Genomic DNA, 13,775 nt, shown 5'->3' with positions numbered 1-13,775 from the left:
TTGGCATTCGTGACGACGGGTCCTGACTGCGTGTTCGGATGGTTGTACAATTTTGACTTCATAGCGGATTCGATTTCAACTATTCAACGACACGACGACGACGGCGGTGGTTCCGTTGAGTGATTGACGACAGACTAATGTTTATTTGCTTCAAAACGACTTTCGGAAAGTAGCTTTCCGAGTGGTTTTCGGCATAGACACACAGATTTTTTTTTTCGTTTTCGGGGGTTGATCGATTACCATTGTGAAGCTGAATCGAACTTCACTCTTAAAGGCTGCGAGTCACGCAAGGTAGTGTGTTGTTGATTGAAAATGAAACATTGTTATGTAGATAATATCAAAAAATGATCATCAAAAACGAGAGCACATCGATAGGAGCATAATAACTCTTCGATCGAATTCACAGATTTATTATCATTATACCATGAATCAGCTTATCACATGGGAGGTTGGTTTGCAAAAATCATCCGTGTATTCATAAGCGAGTATAATGCATCATACTTGCACTGCAAATCCCCAAACAGAGCTGCATTGTCGATGCGACGATGTGATGAAAGCTATGTAGGGGAAATTGCGGCTTCGGCACTTATTTACCTATCATTGTCAGGGGGTAAATGAAGCCCTTGGGCGGAGATTTTTTTTTCAAGAAAGTGCATTATATTCCATTGTATGTCGTTTTGCAAAAAATTAACACTGTAAGATGATAACGTCATTTCCCCTACTTGTTAATTCGAAAACAATAAACCACTGTGGAAAATGAGTTTCCGACCAGTCGGGAATGAAAGCATATGTCAAGCACAGTCTTCCAAAACTCCATCACCTTCCTCATCGTCGCAGTTGTGCATCAGAGGGCAACTACCGCCGTTTACCGAGATCGTGTTGCACCAAGAGTGGAATTAATTTTCACAAATTTTGCTCGTCTACGGCACAGTTCGTTTGTCACCCCGGGCTCATATAGTAGAGCAGTGACAACGACAAGGTACAATGTACACCAGTGGGACGTTCTATCATTGCTGCAGTGGCGTTTTCGTGTTTTCATTGGATACGATGCCATTTCCCACCCATGCCCTCGTGAACATATATATTTTGAGGCAAGGTTTTGGTTTTGGTTATATAACTTTTCCGCGTTTCGTTTTAGTTAAACGGGAACCAAGTATCATTCCAGCCCATCGCTGGTTGTGAGAAGGTGATCACGCCGATCCACCTTTATCCGCTGACTTGCTCCTGCTTGCTGTAGGACCAAGTGACACGCCGCACGCTATGTCTGGAGGCACTTTTTTTGCAACATTCATGTAGGTACCTCAGATTTTCCTTCACAGGATGTTAGTATTGATTCTAACAATCAAATCTGTGATGGTTTTAAAATATTTCGTCTTGGGTTTTTTAGGAAAAATTGTTTTGAAGTTAGCGGAAAGCCGATAATTAAAGCGTATATGGACTATTGATGATACAAAACTATTACGAATTGAACAAATGCAGTTAAACAAGGTTCAAAAGTTGATTGAATTAATCCAAATGGCATTAAACGAGATTTCTTTGACTCTCAAGTAAAATCTGTATTGATTATGTCGACTTTGCGCAAAATCAATTAACATTTGTTGCTAGAACAACTTCTAATTTAACTTCTCTTCCCTCATAAGAGTGAAAGAGAAAGAAACGAGCAGGACAGTTCGAGACAGCTACGTAATCATAGTAGGCATTGATTTTCGTCCTGTTTAGAGTGTTTTTTATTTTTATTGGACTGTCGATACGAAAATCTGGAAAAAATTAAAAAAAAACTCATGAAGAAAATAGAGAGTTTGCTTGTTGTGCTTCGAAAAGGCGACTCTTTAAAAAAAAAATTAAGCCACTAAGCCACTTTAGTAGCGCCGATTGTTGAAAGATTTTTACCGGACTTCAATATTTATTTATTTATTTATTTATTTATTTATTTGTCGTCAATCAGTGTAGACCGTTTTACAATTGTTGTCTTAAGAGCTATTTTTACAATTTTGTCTTTGTTTATATTTTTTTATAATTTGTCTTGAGAACAAGTTAAAACATTACTTCTAGTTGACTTTATGCGAGGAATTAAAATATTGCTTTAATTTGATTTTTGTCATTGTAAAGTCAATGTTATCGCAGTGCTTATTATATGTATCCATCATTTGGTTCAAGGGTCCAAATTTGGCATAATTCGTACGATGACGATTTGTAGCAAATATATTTCTATTTCGTAAATGCCTAGATGGTGTATATAAATTTAAGGATGACAATAGTTCTATTGAATCAATGCGATGTGATACGATATCGTTTACGAATGAAATCATAGCAAATTCACGACGCTCTTATGATGTTTGGATATTTATGAGCATACGCCGAGCTGTGTAAGACGGCAGAGGAAATACAGTCCAACCTAACTTGCGGAGTGCATACAATAGAAACTGCTTTTGAACGGACTCTATTCTTTCTTCGTGTGTGATTGAAAAAGGAGGCCAAATTATGCTGCAATATTCTAATATCGACCTTACATAAGCAATGTACACTCAGGTCTTTTTTTACACGGGGGATACGGTCCGTGTAAAAAAAAACCGTGTAAAAAAAAACCTACGAGATTTTGATTTTTCGCATGCTTAAATGTTTTTAAAAAATCGAATTTTGATGCCATTTGTAATTAAAGCATGATATGGTCCATATAGACATATTTTAAAAATTTCTGTATTTACACCAAAAATTGTGATTTTTTTTTAAGTATGCCATTCGATTACAAATAGCTTGAAACGGATAATGTGATTGGAATCAAGTCGATAGGTTGTATCGTTGTCGAGAAATCGTTAAAAACGTACCGTGTAAATCGTGGAAAACCGTGTAAAAAAAACCGTGTAAAAAAACCGCGTAAAAAAAAACCGTGTAAAAAAAGACTTCAGTGTACAATGTTTTTATCGTAAAAGTTGTAGCAGAAACGTTTTATGAAACCAAGCATGTTGTTAGCTCTGTTACAGTATGACCCATAAAAAAATACGACATGGGACATTTTTTCCAATTAAATGTGATTCCTTCTAAACTGCTGATTGAAACAAATATATTTTTGCTTTCCCATGTTTATTTGACATGTTTTGAATACATTTATTCAATGTGTCCTCCCTGGTTCTCGATCACCTGCTCCAGGCGGGGTCGAAATCTGGAACACACGGTCGTAATATATGACGCTGGCATCGAGTTCCATGCCTTGCGAATGGATGACTTGAGCGAATCCACACTGGGATGGGGGGTTTCACAGGCCTTAGCCTGAACATAGGCCCATATTGAATAATCCAATGGATTCAAGTCCGGGCTGCTGGGGGGCCAAAGCTCCTTCGACCAAAAATTCAGGTTCTCGGTGAGCCAAGCTTGGGTCCTGTTAGAAGTATGGCAGGGCGCTCCATCCTGCTGGAAAACGACTAATTGGTCTTCTCCAAAGTTGACCTTAATCCATGGCATCAGATGGTCCTTCAAAATGCCGATGTAGACCTCCGTATTCACTTTTAGACCCTCTTTGATGAATACCGGAGGCATTTTCAAGCCGTTGGACGCGACTGCTCCGAAAACCATAACTCCTGCAGGATGCTTGGTGGTAAACTTAAATTTTATGTTCTCAGGAACCTCCTCGATCTTCTTCGGCGAAATAAACCGGTCAGTGCGCGTGTTGGACACCGGATCGATGTTGAAAAGTTTTTCGTCAGAGAACACGATTATTGGTTTTTTCTTCTTCAAGATGGAGAGAAGCCGCTTAGATCTCTCAAGCCGCAGTCCCTTAATCCGGTTCGTTATCAGGTGGCGCTTCACTCTAGCCCTAGACGAAGCCTTCAAGTCATCTTTGACCAACCGTTGCATCGAGGTGTTGGAGATATTGGCTTGTTTTGCCAATTTCCGGATCGATCTTACCGGATTCACCGTTATTTTTCTTTTGACCGATCTGATGACCCCTGGAGTGCGTGCCGATCGCGGACGTCCACTTCCTGGCTTCCGTGGATGTGGTCCAGCAAGGAGAGAACGTTTAATTCGATGAACAGTGGACCGGTGGCATCCTACGATCTTTGTTATCTCTTTCACTGACTTTTGGGCGAGAAGCAAACTGGTAACAATTTCTTTTGCGTACATTTTTGCAAACTTTTAAAACGAAAATCACTGTTTTGTTTACATCATTTGACAGTAGAGATTCTAACGAATACACTCATATAAAATAGTGGTAAAAACAGTTTTAAAATAAACCCAAAAATAAGCTGTAATCAATGTCGCATTTTTTTATGGGTCATACTGTAATAATTGTGTTATAATGATCGGTGAAAGTAAGTTTTGAGTCCAAAATAACACGTAGATCCCTGACTCTATCACACTTTTCTACGATATGGTTTCCTAAAGTGATCGGGTAGGATTCGTTTTCTACTAATGGTAATTGAGTTACATTTTTTTATATTTAATTGTAGCAGGCTTTTTTGGCACCAAGTATGGAATATCTGTATTTCCTCTTTGAATGTGATGATGTCTTTGGCATCTTTTATTTCCAAAAAAAAAGTTTAATGTCGTCAGCATAGATTAAAACTTTCAATTTCATAATAATGAAAGATATGTCATTGACGAAGAGAATAAATAAAAGCGGTCCTAAATGGAAGCCTTGAGGAACTCCAGAAGTGACATCAACGGGATTTGATTGTCTTTCCTGTATTTTACTATTTGATGGCGGTCAGTTAAATATGATTCAAGCCACTGGAGGAGTGCGTAATGAATTCCCATTTTTTTAAGTTTAAAAAGAAGCATGGGTATGTCAATTCGATCAAACGCTTTGCTGAAATCTGTATACAACACTTCTACATGGTTTCCGTTATCCATTGCATTCAAGGAATAATTAATTAATTCGAGCAAATTCGTAGTTGTTGAACGGCCTTAAAGAAGCCATGTTGCATAGTAGTTATTCTGTTTTTAATTTGAAGAAAGACTTTTTAATTCACAATCGCCTCGAAAAGTTTCGGAATGCAAGAGATAATAGCTATACCACGATAATTACGTATGTCGGATTTTTTGCCCGATTTAAAGATAGGCACTAAAAACGAGTTTTCCATATTTTAGGGAAGTTTACGGATTCCAATGACATATTGAAAATCCAAAATAATTTAGCAGTAAGTTCAGTTGCTAAAGCTTTCATAAAAACTGGCGGAACACCGTCAGGGCCAGGACCTTTAGATGCATCTAAATTATTTAAACCCTTTAAGATATCATGAACCTTGATTTGTCTTACGCTGATGTCACTTGAAAATTCTGGATATGATTCAAAATATTCACGGTCACGGTCCTCTTCTGAAAACGTAGTGTAGATTTCTTGGAAGAAATTTGCAAACAAATTGCATATATCATCCGAGTTCTCACCTACCCTATCGTCCAAATGCATCTTTGATGGAAAATTATCAGATTTTAATTTGCTTTTCACATAATTGAAGAATTTCCTAGGACAAGATTTTATTTCAAGTTCAGTTTTTAAATTATACTCCTCAAATGCCATATTCACGGCCAAATTTAACTTATCGCAAATGTCTAAATAGTATGCCAAAGTTTCTTCACTATTATATTTTTTTATAAAATTTGTGCGCTTTTTCCGTTTTGCTTTTGATTTTTTAGATTTTTCAGTTCCCTGTTGTACCAAACCGGATGTTTTGCATGACTCTGACGTCTTCTTCTTTTAGTTGGCACTTCTTCAAGTATTATTTTAAACAACACATTGTAGAATACGTCAACTGCACATTCAACATTTCCTGCAGTTCTTAATATTGCTTGCCAATCGACAATGTCCAATCTATTTCTAATGTTATCATAATTTGCTGAATTGTAATCAAAGATTTCATCAAATTCGCAGTCGTTGGTTCTTTCATTTATGTGAACGAATAAAGAATATTCTATTGCTGTGTGAAACATTTTATTTCTTCATATGCGACTTAACGATTCAGTCACACAGAAATCTTCATAAGTATTTGTTAATAAAAGGTCTAAATAACAATTTTGTTGATTTTTCACATGGTTAATTTGATTAAGTCCTAAATTTGCAATTTTGTCAAAAATGAAATAGAGTGTTTCATCCCAAGCAACAATTTTTGTTTTATTTAAGTTTTATAGCAGTTGATATAACCAAATTATAAAACCTTCACTGACGACCACATTGCTTTAACAATCTCCTGAGAACCGCAATACAGCCATGTCATGGCCAATTGGCCCAGTTTTAATGCAGTCATTAAAACTTGATATGCGAACTACTTTAGGAGCATAGGATTTATGTCAGTTTTATCACACTCTAGACGTGATTGTTAAAAATGAAAACATAAAACCTCCTCCAGGTCAGAAAGTTTTAACAGCCTTCTAATGACTACCATAAAACTATATTACAACCGCATAAATCGCTCCTGAAGAAGTTGATAAAACATGATACGCAACAACTTTGAAGGTTTTAAGTTGGGGTTTTTGGATGATAGTTAATATTGAGAAATATTTTATTGTGGTTTTATTCTTTCGATGTTTGATGTGAAATCATGATCCTTGTCAGTTGGTTGTAATGGCTGATATTATTGTACATTGAAAATAAGACGACTTTATTATAATTTTAAACCAATCTGTATATGCTTCACAGCATGCCGTGCAATATTTATGGTGATTATTATACCAAATAAGAGCATAAATCTAGTGCGCCATATGAATACTAAAATATAGGGATATTTTTAATTTGTCTGCATTAGCACCATGCATTAAAGAGTCATTCAAAGATTATCTATTTAGTACAAAACTGTTACTACTGTTGAGCAATAACCAGTCACATATTATTTAATTATACATAGATGTATGAAAGTGTTTTATTGCCTATCAATTAAAGCGTAATTATTCATACTGTGTGAAATTTGTTCATACGGCGACATTTTTTTTCGTTATAACTTGCTACTCCTTAAAAATACCTCAATATAACATATTCTCCTAGATTGGAATTCTATAGCATAACATAAACCTAATGGTTGTATCTTAGCATTTCGTAGTCCAAATTGAGAGCGTTAAGTTATATTTAAGCTATATAACTAGCTTGCTGGTTTTATTCGGTACAGCGAATCAAAACAAAACAAAAACCATGGCCACCTGTCAAAAAGTCAACATTCCAAGCGATCCTCCTATTTTCGCTTGTAATCAAGATGTAAGAAATGCTTATTGGATCCACTAAAAGCTTTTTCAATACAAGGTTTAAAGCCGTAATGTCAATACTGGCCATCTTCAAACGGATTTAGTGAAACTGTCGGCGTTGCTTTAAGAAGGGTTCGTGGATCTTTCGGAAGTGTATCGGAAAGCCGCTTGTTCAATATTTTTAAGAGCTCCTTCACCGCACTGTGCCTTATGTAGGGATCGTATAACTGTAGTTCCTCCAGGAGTTTCATATTGTCGATCGTCTCATCTTCATCGTGTTCAGAAGCACTGAAGGAGTTTTCATTTCATATATCTGAATAGATTTGTTTTTTATAATGACAAAAAATTTCAGAGTATTTTTTTGTTGTAGCAGTATATTTCTTATCTGTGAATCTTAGGCCTCTGATAAAGATGATAGTTGTAATGAAGCTTTAATGAAGGTCTAAGACTGCTTCAAGTTTTATATCGGTCATAAAAAGTGTACCATAAAACATAATTGTATGTTTTGTTTTGGTTTTATTCTTCAGTTATAAGTAGTGATGCAGAACCACCTTACAGCTACCGTTTAAACTATGAAGTCTGAGTTTTAATTTAGTAGTCATAAAACAGTTTTATAGACGACTTGGCGGCCTGATTTTATGACAAGCACATAAAACCGTAATACAACCACAGGCTGGAAGGGATGCTATGATAAAACAATGATAAAATAAGAATAAATCTTCCAAGCATTTAGATTGTTACTTGGGATTTTCCCCAACGACTGGAAGTAAGATGCTTTCATTGTCCATATCAGAAATAAAATCAACATTGCGTTGGTTAAAGTCCCCATATATATGTACTTTTACTTCTGGGGGTAAACTAGACAAAATTTCTTCCGCTTTTCCAAAAAACTTATCATACGTGTCCTTATGAGCATTGTTCGGAGGAAAGTATACCGAAGCAAAGACATGAGTTTCATCTGCTACTTGCGCTTTTACCCATACATGTTCGAATTCTTTAAATTTAGTAGCCATAATGATTTCTGCTAACACTGCTGTGGAAACTGTTACGGTTAGTGTTGTTGTTTCGATAATTGTTCGATATGTTATTGTTGTTGTTGTTGCCAAAATTGTTGTTGTTGTTGTTGTGGTTGATGTTATGTTTGCTGTTGTTGTTGTTTTTGCTGTTGTGGTTGTTGTTGGCGTGATTGGTGTTGCAGTTGTAGTCGTTGTTGTTTCTGCTACGATTGTGTGAGTTGTTGTTTTTGTTGAACATTTTTTGGTAGGCTCTTTTCTGCTTCCTCCGCTTATTAGCCTTTGCAGCCTTTTTTTTTCTGGCTCAGATGTCGCGATTTTCGAGCATCGTACTCCGTCCAATCAGCTTTCCACACCTTCCTGTCGCCCAAAACCTTCCAACCGGAGTCGGCGGCATCATTGTAATTTCGGTAGTTTTTGATGTTTAATTCGCCCATTAGGCTGGACGGGGACTGGCAAGGCATTTAATTTCATTCAAAATGTCCCCACCAACTGCGTCGGCAAGACATTGCTCTCCAGTCAACACATTTGAAGTAGAACACCGTTCAGTGCATTGCGCAGCCATGTCCATGGTTAGACTGCTCAAATCTGTCACTTCATCACATATTTTCGTCAGCTCACGTGACAAATCCCCCGTAAGATCACGAACGTAGTCCTCGATGCGGTTTCTCATCGTCTCCATGGATATATTGAATAATGAGGTCAGGTGGTTTTTAATGCCAGCGACCTCATCGGATTTGTTTAAAGAGCTGACTTCAAGACCGCGCGACAATGTCGACACCGCATTTTTTACTTTCGACGTTGTGCTGTTATTTACAGTTGACACCGATTCTATTAAGGTGGACAGTGAACTTTCCAGGACTGCGATCGCTTCGAGAATTGAATCAGATTTTTCGTTCTGGCTTGCAAGTCGATGCAAAACTTGCGTGTTGGTATCCAGTTGTTTTTCGAAGGCCTTATGCTGATCAATTAGCAATCTAAGATCAAATTCCAACGTGACGAGCACTTGGCAAGAACTGCAGCACGGTAGCACGTAAGATTGAACATCAATCTTTTTGTCCCTTTTCCGTAGAGAACCACGTTGAACTGAGACTCCCACGCAGGCGGCATGAAATGAGCGCGCACACCCGATGCAGCTCCACAATTCCGTATCGACGGTAGTTTCCAGTGAACAAATTTCGCAGTTCATTTTGACAAAAATAACACACAAGAATAAAAAACAAAGAGCACGCAAAAAAAAAGAATGTGCTATACTACGAAAACGCACGTGGCTACGAGCAAATTAAAAACGCGTCCACACTGAATGACAACTAAAAAAGACTAATAAAGGAGATAGTAGGTATCCGAAAGTGTTGTGTCCCGTACTCAGCAGGTGGCGAAGGTGGCGAAGGTGCCACCAAAACATCCTGAGGGGTGGAAAATTTGCTTGTATTTAAAAAAAAATCATAAATAGATATGTTTGACTCAACGGCGAGATCGAAAATGAATTCTGGCAACCATGACGAATTGGTTTGAAAATCGTTTAACCGATAATGCCTTTTAATACAAAAATTTAACTTGCATGAGGTTAGCTACGCTTGCCAAAGATTTGTCTATTTTGTCTAAGGAAACTTTCAGGAAGGTTCAGCGACTTTCTAGGAAATTCTGCGAACTATAGGGAACTGTAGCGAATTTTAGGAAAGTTCTGCAAACTTGAAATAAGTTCCTCCAAAGAAGCAGATAAATTCAATAACTTTCAGAGAAGTTCTACAAACTTCAGGAAAATTCACTTTGCATCACTTTGTTGCCAAAAGCATAAGAGAGTTAGCAGGCAAAAAACTACACACTTAGAAAAATTCATGTGAATTTAGGTGCTCTGAGAGTAACATATACGAGCGTCAATTTTGACATAAATTTGAGTCATAGCAGACGCGAAATATAGCTCAAGCAAACGTACCTTTCGTCGAGTAACGAACTTTTCAGTCTCGGAGCACTTAATATTACATGACATGTTTGTTTACGTCTCATCTTTTATGTCAAAGATGGATTCCGTCTCGCGTAAAATTAGTTATTTTTAAGTGTGTAGCCTAGGGTGTACTGTTAAAGTTAGTTTTGGCATCATTCATTAAATTTATTTCGCCTTTATATCCGAATGTGCGAACCTTGGCCTTAGCCCCAGCCATAAGGCTCTGCACGACGTCAGAATCGACAGTTTTTTTTGCATATTAACCCATGCTTTCTTCTTTTCTTCTACATTCATCACCACTTTAGGTCGTTTTAGAAGGTGCTCCTTCATAATGGCCAGTATTTGTCTATTGGGCGTAGTTCCGGAGTGTTTGGGGGGTTCAGATCTTTCAGCACGAAATCGACATCATTCGCCTTATACCACTCTAGCACGTCCTTCGTGTAGTGGCATGATGCCACATCCGGCCAAAAGATCGTCGGACCGTCGTGAGCCGTCAGGAGAGGGAGAAGCCGCTTTTGGAGACACACTTCCAAATACACCTGTTCATTCACGGTGCTTGCAGTAACGAAAGGTGTACTCCGCTTTCCGCATGTACAAATCGCTTGCCAAATTAAGAACTTCGACATCTTATGTGTTCTGAGGTTCTCAGGAACATTACACTTATCCTTGGCAGTCACATACAGGTTTCCTGGAATCTGGTTGAAGTCCGCCTTCACATATGTCTAGTCATCCATTACGCAGCGCAGCAGTGTGGTTTCGTTAACTTCTAGTCGTACAAATTCCGGGCACGGATTTTTGCGACGGTATTACGTTTCTTGTCACGGTTTGAGGACTTCTAAACCTTAAACGTACGTAGTCCCGCTCGAGTTTTGGTATTCTGCACGATATTCTTGCTCACATGCAACTGTTTAGCCTCATCTCGAACTGAGGCGTTCGGTTTCCGTTTAAATGCCCCAACCACGATCGTTCTCGTGGACCTTTTTTCCGGAAATCATGTGAGTCATAGGATTGCTTTCTAAAAAAATCATTCGTTAAACAAATTTCTGAAAATAAATTTGTGTGTAGAATGGAATAGAAGTCAACTCGCAAATGCTATTCTTCTAGGCTTTCAACTCGAAACATTCCTTCGACCGAACCCGCAGCCTCCGGCTTGCTAATATCGTGCCTGACGAGGTTATTTGAGACCCCTGCGAGACGTAAAATACGGAAATCGTTAATTTCGCGATATCAAGACATGAGGGATGCTTGAGAAACTGTTTGGTAACAAAACAGGGGAAGTGTGCTAGTTATAGTACTAAAGCTTCATGTTGTTTGAATAAGTGTCGTTTGAAATTACCGGGCATCAGTGTGTCCTGCCTGTATCCGCATGATTCCACAGCCTTGCAGCAGAACTTGCCACCATCCTGCTGAATGACATGCAGCATGGTGTATTTCTGAGTGCATCGTCGTTTCATTTTAGCTCAGTTTCATAACGAAAAGTACTGTGATATCACACTGGTATCAAATAGCACCTTGTGTTTGTACAAAACGTTTGCAACTACCCTACCCAAATACTCATATCAACATACAAGTGCCGCTAGCGTAGTGTTATCATGCCTACTGTTCTATTGTAAGATCGTAAATAAATTCAATAGTTCGCATGCCTCTGCCATGACAGGATGGCCCGATAAGCAACCGTGTTTTATTTTCACCATCAATTAATCACACAACGTAACGAAGTTCTGCCCGTGTGCGATCACCTTGAAATCGCAAAATTAATCCAAATAGCAGTGAACAAAGCCGAGATTAACATAACCAACTTTTGAACGATCCAGGTGAATGTTTTGTAAACAATCTTTGTGAATCAATGAATGCATTCATAAACGATTCTTCTGTCTGTCTATCATAAAACGATGAATGCATTGTAGGAATGAACCAACACATGAACAAAAACATCAATGATCGCTGTCATATGTTTATCTTTCCTTTGCTTTCTCTCCTTCATTTACGGGAATGCGTTACTCTCCATAGATATGATTACTGAGATTGAAATATTTACGAGAACATGTTTGTAAATGATTTCAAATTGAACGTTATGCGATGCGATTTTTCCCATCACTGGTAACCAGTTAGCATATTGTTGTCATACTTAATTATCTTAAAGATAAATCTTCCAGCTCAAACCTTTGTAGGGGTAAGAGGTGGGACTATCAGCATATTTTTTTTTTTTTTTATGAGAATAGGTTGCCACAGTACGTTTGCTCCGGTAGATAGACGGTAGGTAGACGATTAATTTCCATTCGGTTGGAGGTAGTATCCTGTTAGAGTTACAAGCTTTTTACGTCTACTAGTTCTTTCCAATTTTTTGCAATAAACTGACCTCGCCCTGTGGTTTGAGTTTGCCGGGCATCCAAGAACGACAAGTGGTTCTCTGTCGAGGTGGCGCTTAAGCCATTAGTTTTGAAACCAATCTACGGAACGCTCTAGTAGACCGATTTTGGCGGCTACAAACTTATGCCTTATTGACAAATTAGTCGTTCAAAATTCGGCATAATGAGGATGGACCACGGGTATACCAGGTATCCACGATCTTATGGCATTCGGACTAGAAGAATTGGGTTTAATGATTCGCCACAAATAATGCCCGTGCTTCCAAACCTTTCTACGCACCTGAACCTTCATCTCCCGCTTTATGACCGATCACATTAAGTTTGCAACGAATCGGAAGCTCTCGATTCACGTAAGTACTCAACGAGAGTGCGAAGCTAAACAAAACATGATCTGATAGCTATACTGAATGTTATTGAAATTGTGCAGTACAGCAAAGACTCTAAATTAACAGGATGACCAGCTTATTGATGTTACGAACAATCCAGTGGATACATCCGCCCGATGCGCTGTCTACCGGCTTTACATTGAAGCGGTGTACAGTATACAAAAACATGCCAACGCTGACCGTGCGTTTCTTCTTACATTGTATATTGATGACAATACATCGACATTGACAGCATTTCTGTATTCACATCATAAATATGACTGGATCACTGGATATTGATACGTGTGGGGTTCGCTTATGTACAGACGCAAAACCTGCGAGTAGCACTCCCGAGCAAAGTAGAATAACAACCCGATATCATCTAGATAACAAGTCTTGTTATCCCAGATATCATTTTGTTTTCAGTTGTTATCGCATAACTTATTTAGTTATCAGCCTTGATCAATTTTGTTATCAGCTGTTATCATGAAAAAATCACTATTATTTATTAATGATGCAAGGTTAGTTCAAAACTTTTAATATTATTCGCATTGAAACAATAAAAAATAGTGCTTTTAATCCCATATCATATTTCAGTTATCAACGTAAGGCTTTGATATCAAAATGATAACATGATTTGAAATTTATGAAATAAATTTGTATGGCTTACAGAATTTGTTATCAAGATATTATCAATGATAACAAAATTAGTTGTTTTTGTGATATCCAACGAGCAATGTTTTGTTTTCATTTTTGTTATGTTGGCTGTTAATTCAACCATAATGATAACATATTTAGTTATCAAAAAGTGATAACCGGGTAATAGAACTTGATATCAATTTGATATTTTACTTTGCTCGGGACTGTTAGTTTATTGTTTTTATTTACGAAATGTGGAGAGAGTCTGACTACATGC

At 37.8% G+C, this 13,775-nt stretch overlaps 1 protein-coding gene across 4 annotated transcripts in view; it reads right to left on the bottom strand.

Annotated features, from left to right (window-relative positions):
• The window catches only part of Tusp (WD40 superfamily protein Tusp), a 259,763-nt gene that overhangs the window by 156,987 nt on the left and 89,001 nt on the right, over positions 1-13,775 (bottom strand). The window lies entirely within an intron of this gene.

This window comes from Ochlerotatus camptorhynchus, unplaced genomic scaffold, assembly GCF_037179485.1.
Source record: "Ochlerotatus camptorhynchus isolate MF236.1 unplaced genomic scaffold, CSIRO-AGI_Acam_v1.1 ptg000062l, whole genome shotgun sequence".
NCBI classification, from domain to species: Eukaryota; Metazoa; Arthropoda; class Insecta; order Diptera; family Culicidae; genus Ochlerotatus; species Ochlerotatus camptorhynchus.
Note: the sequence above shows the minus strand (reverse complement) of the source record. Positions and strands in the feature narration are given on the sequence as shown.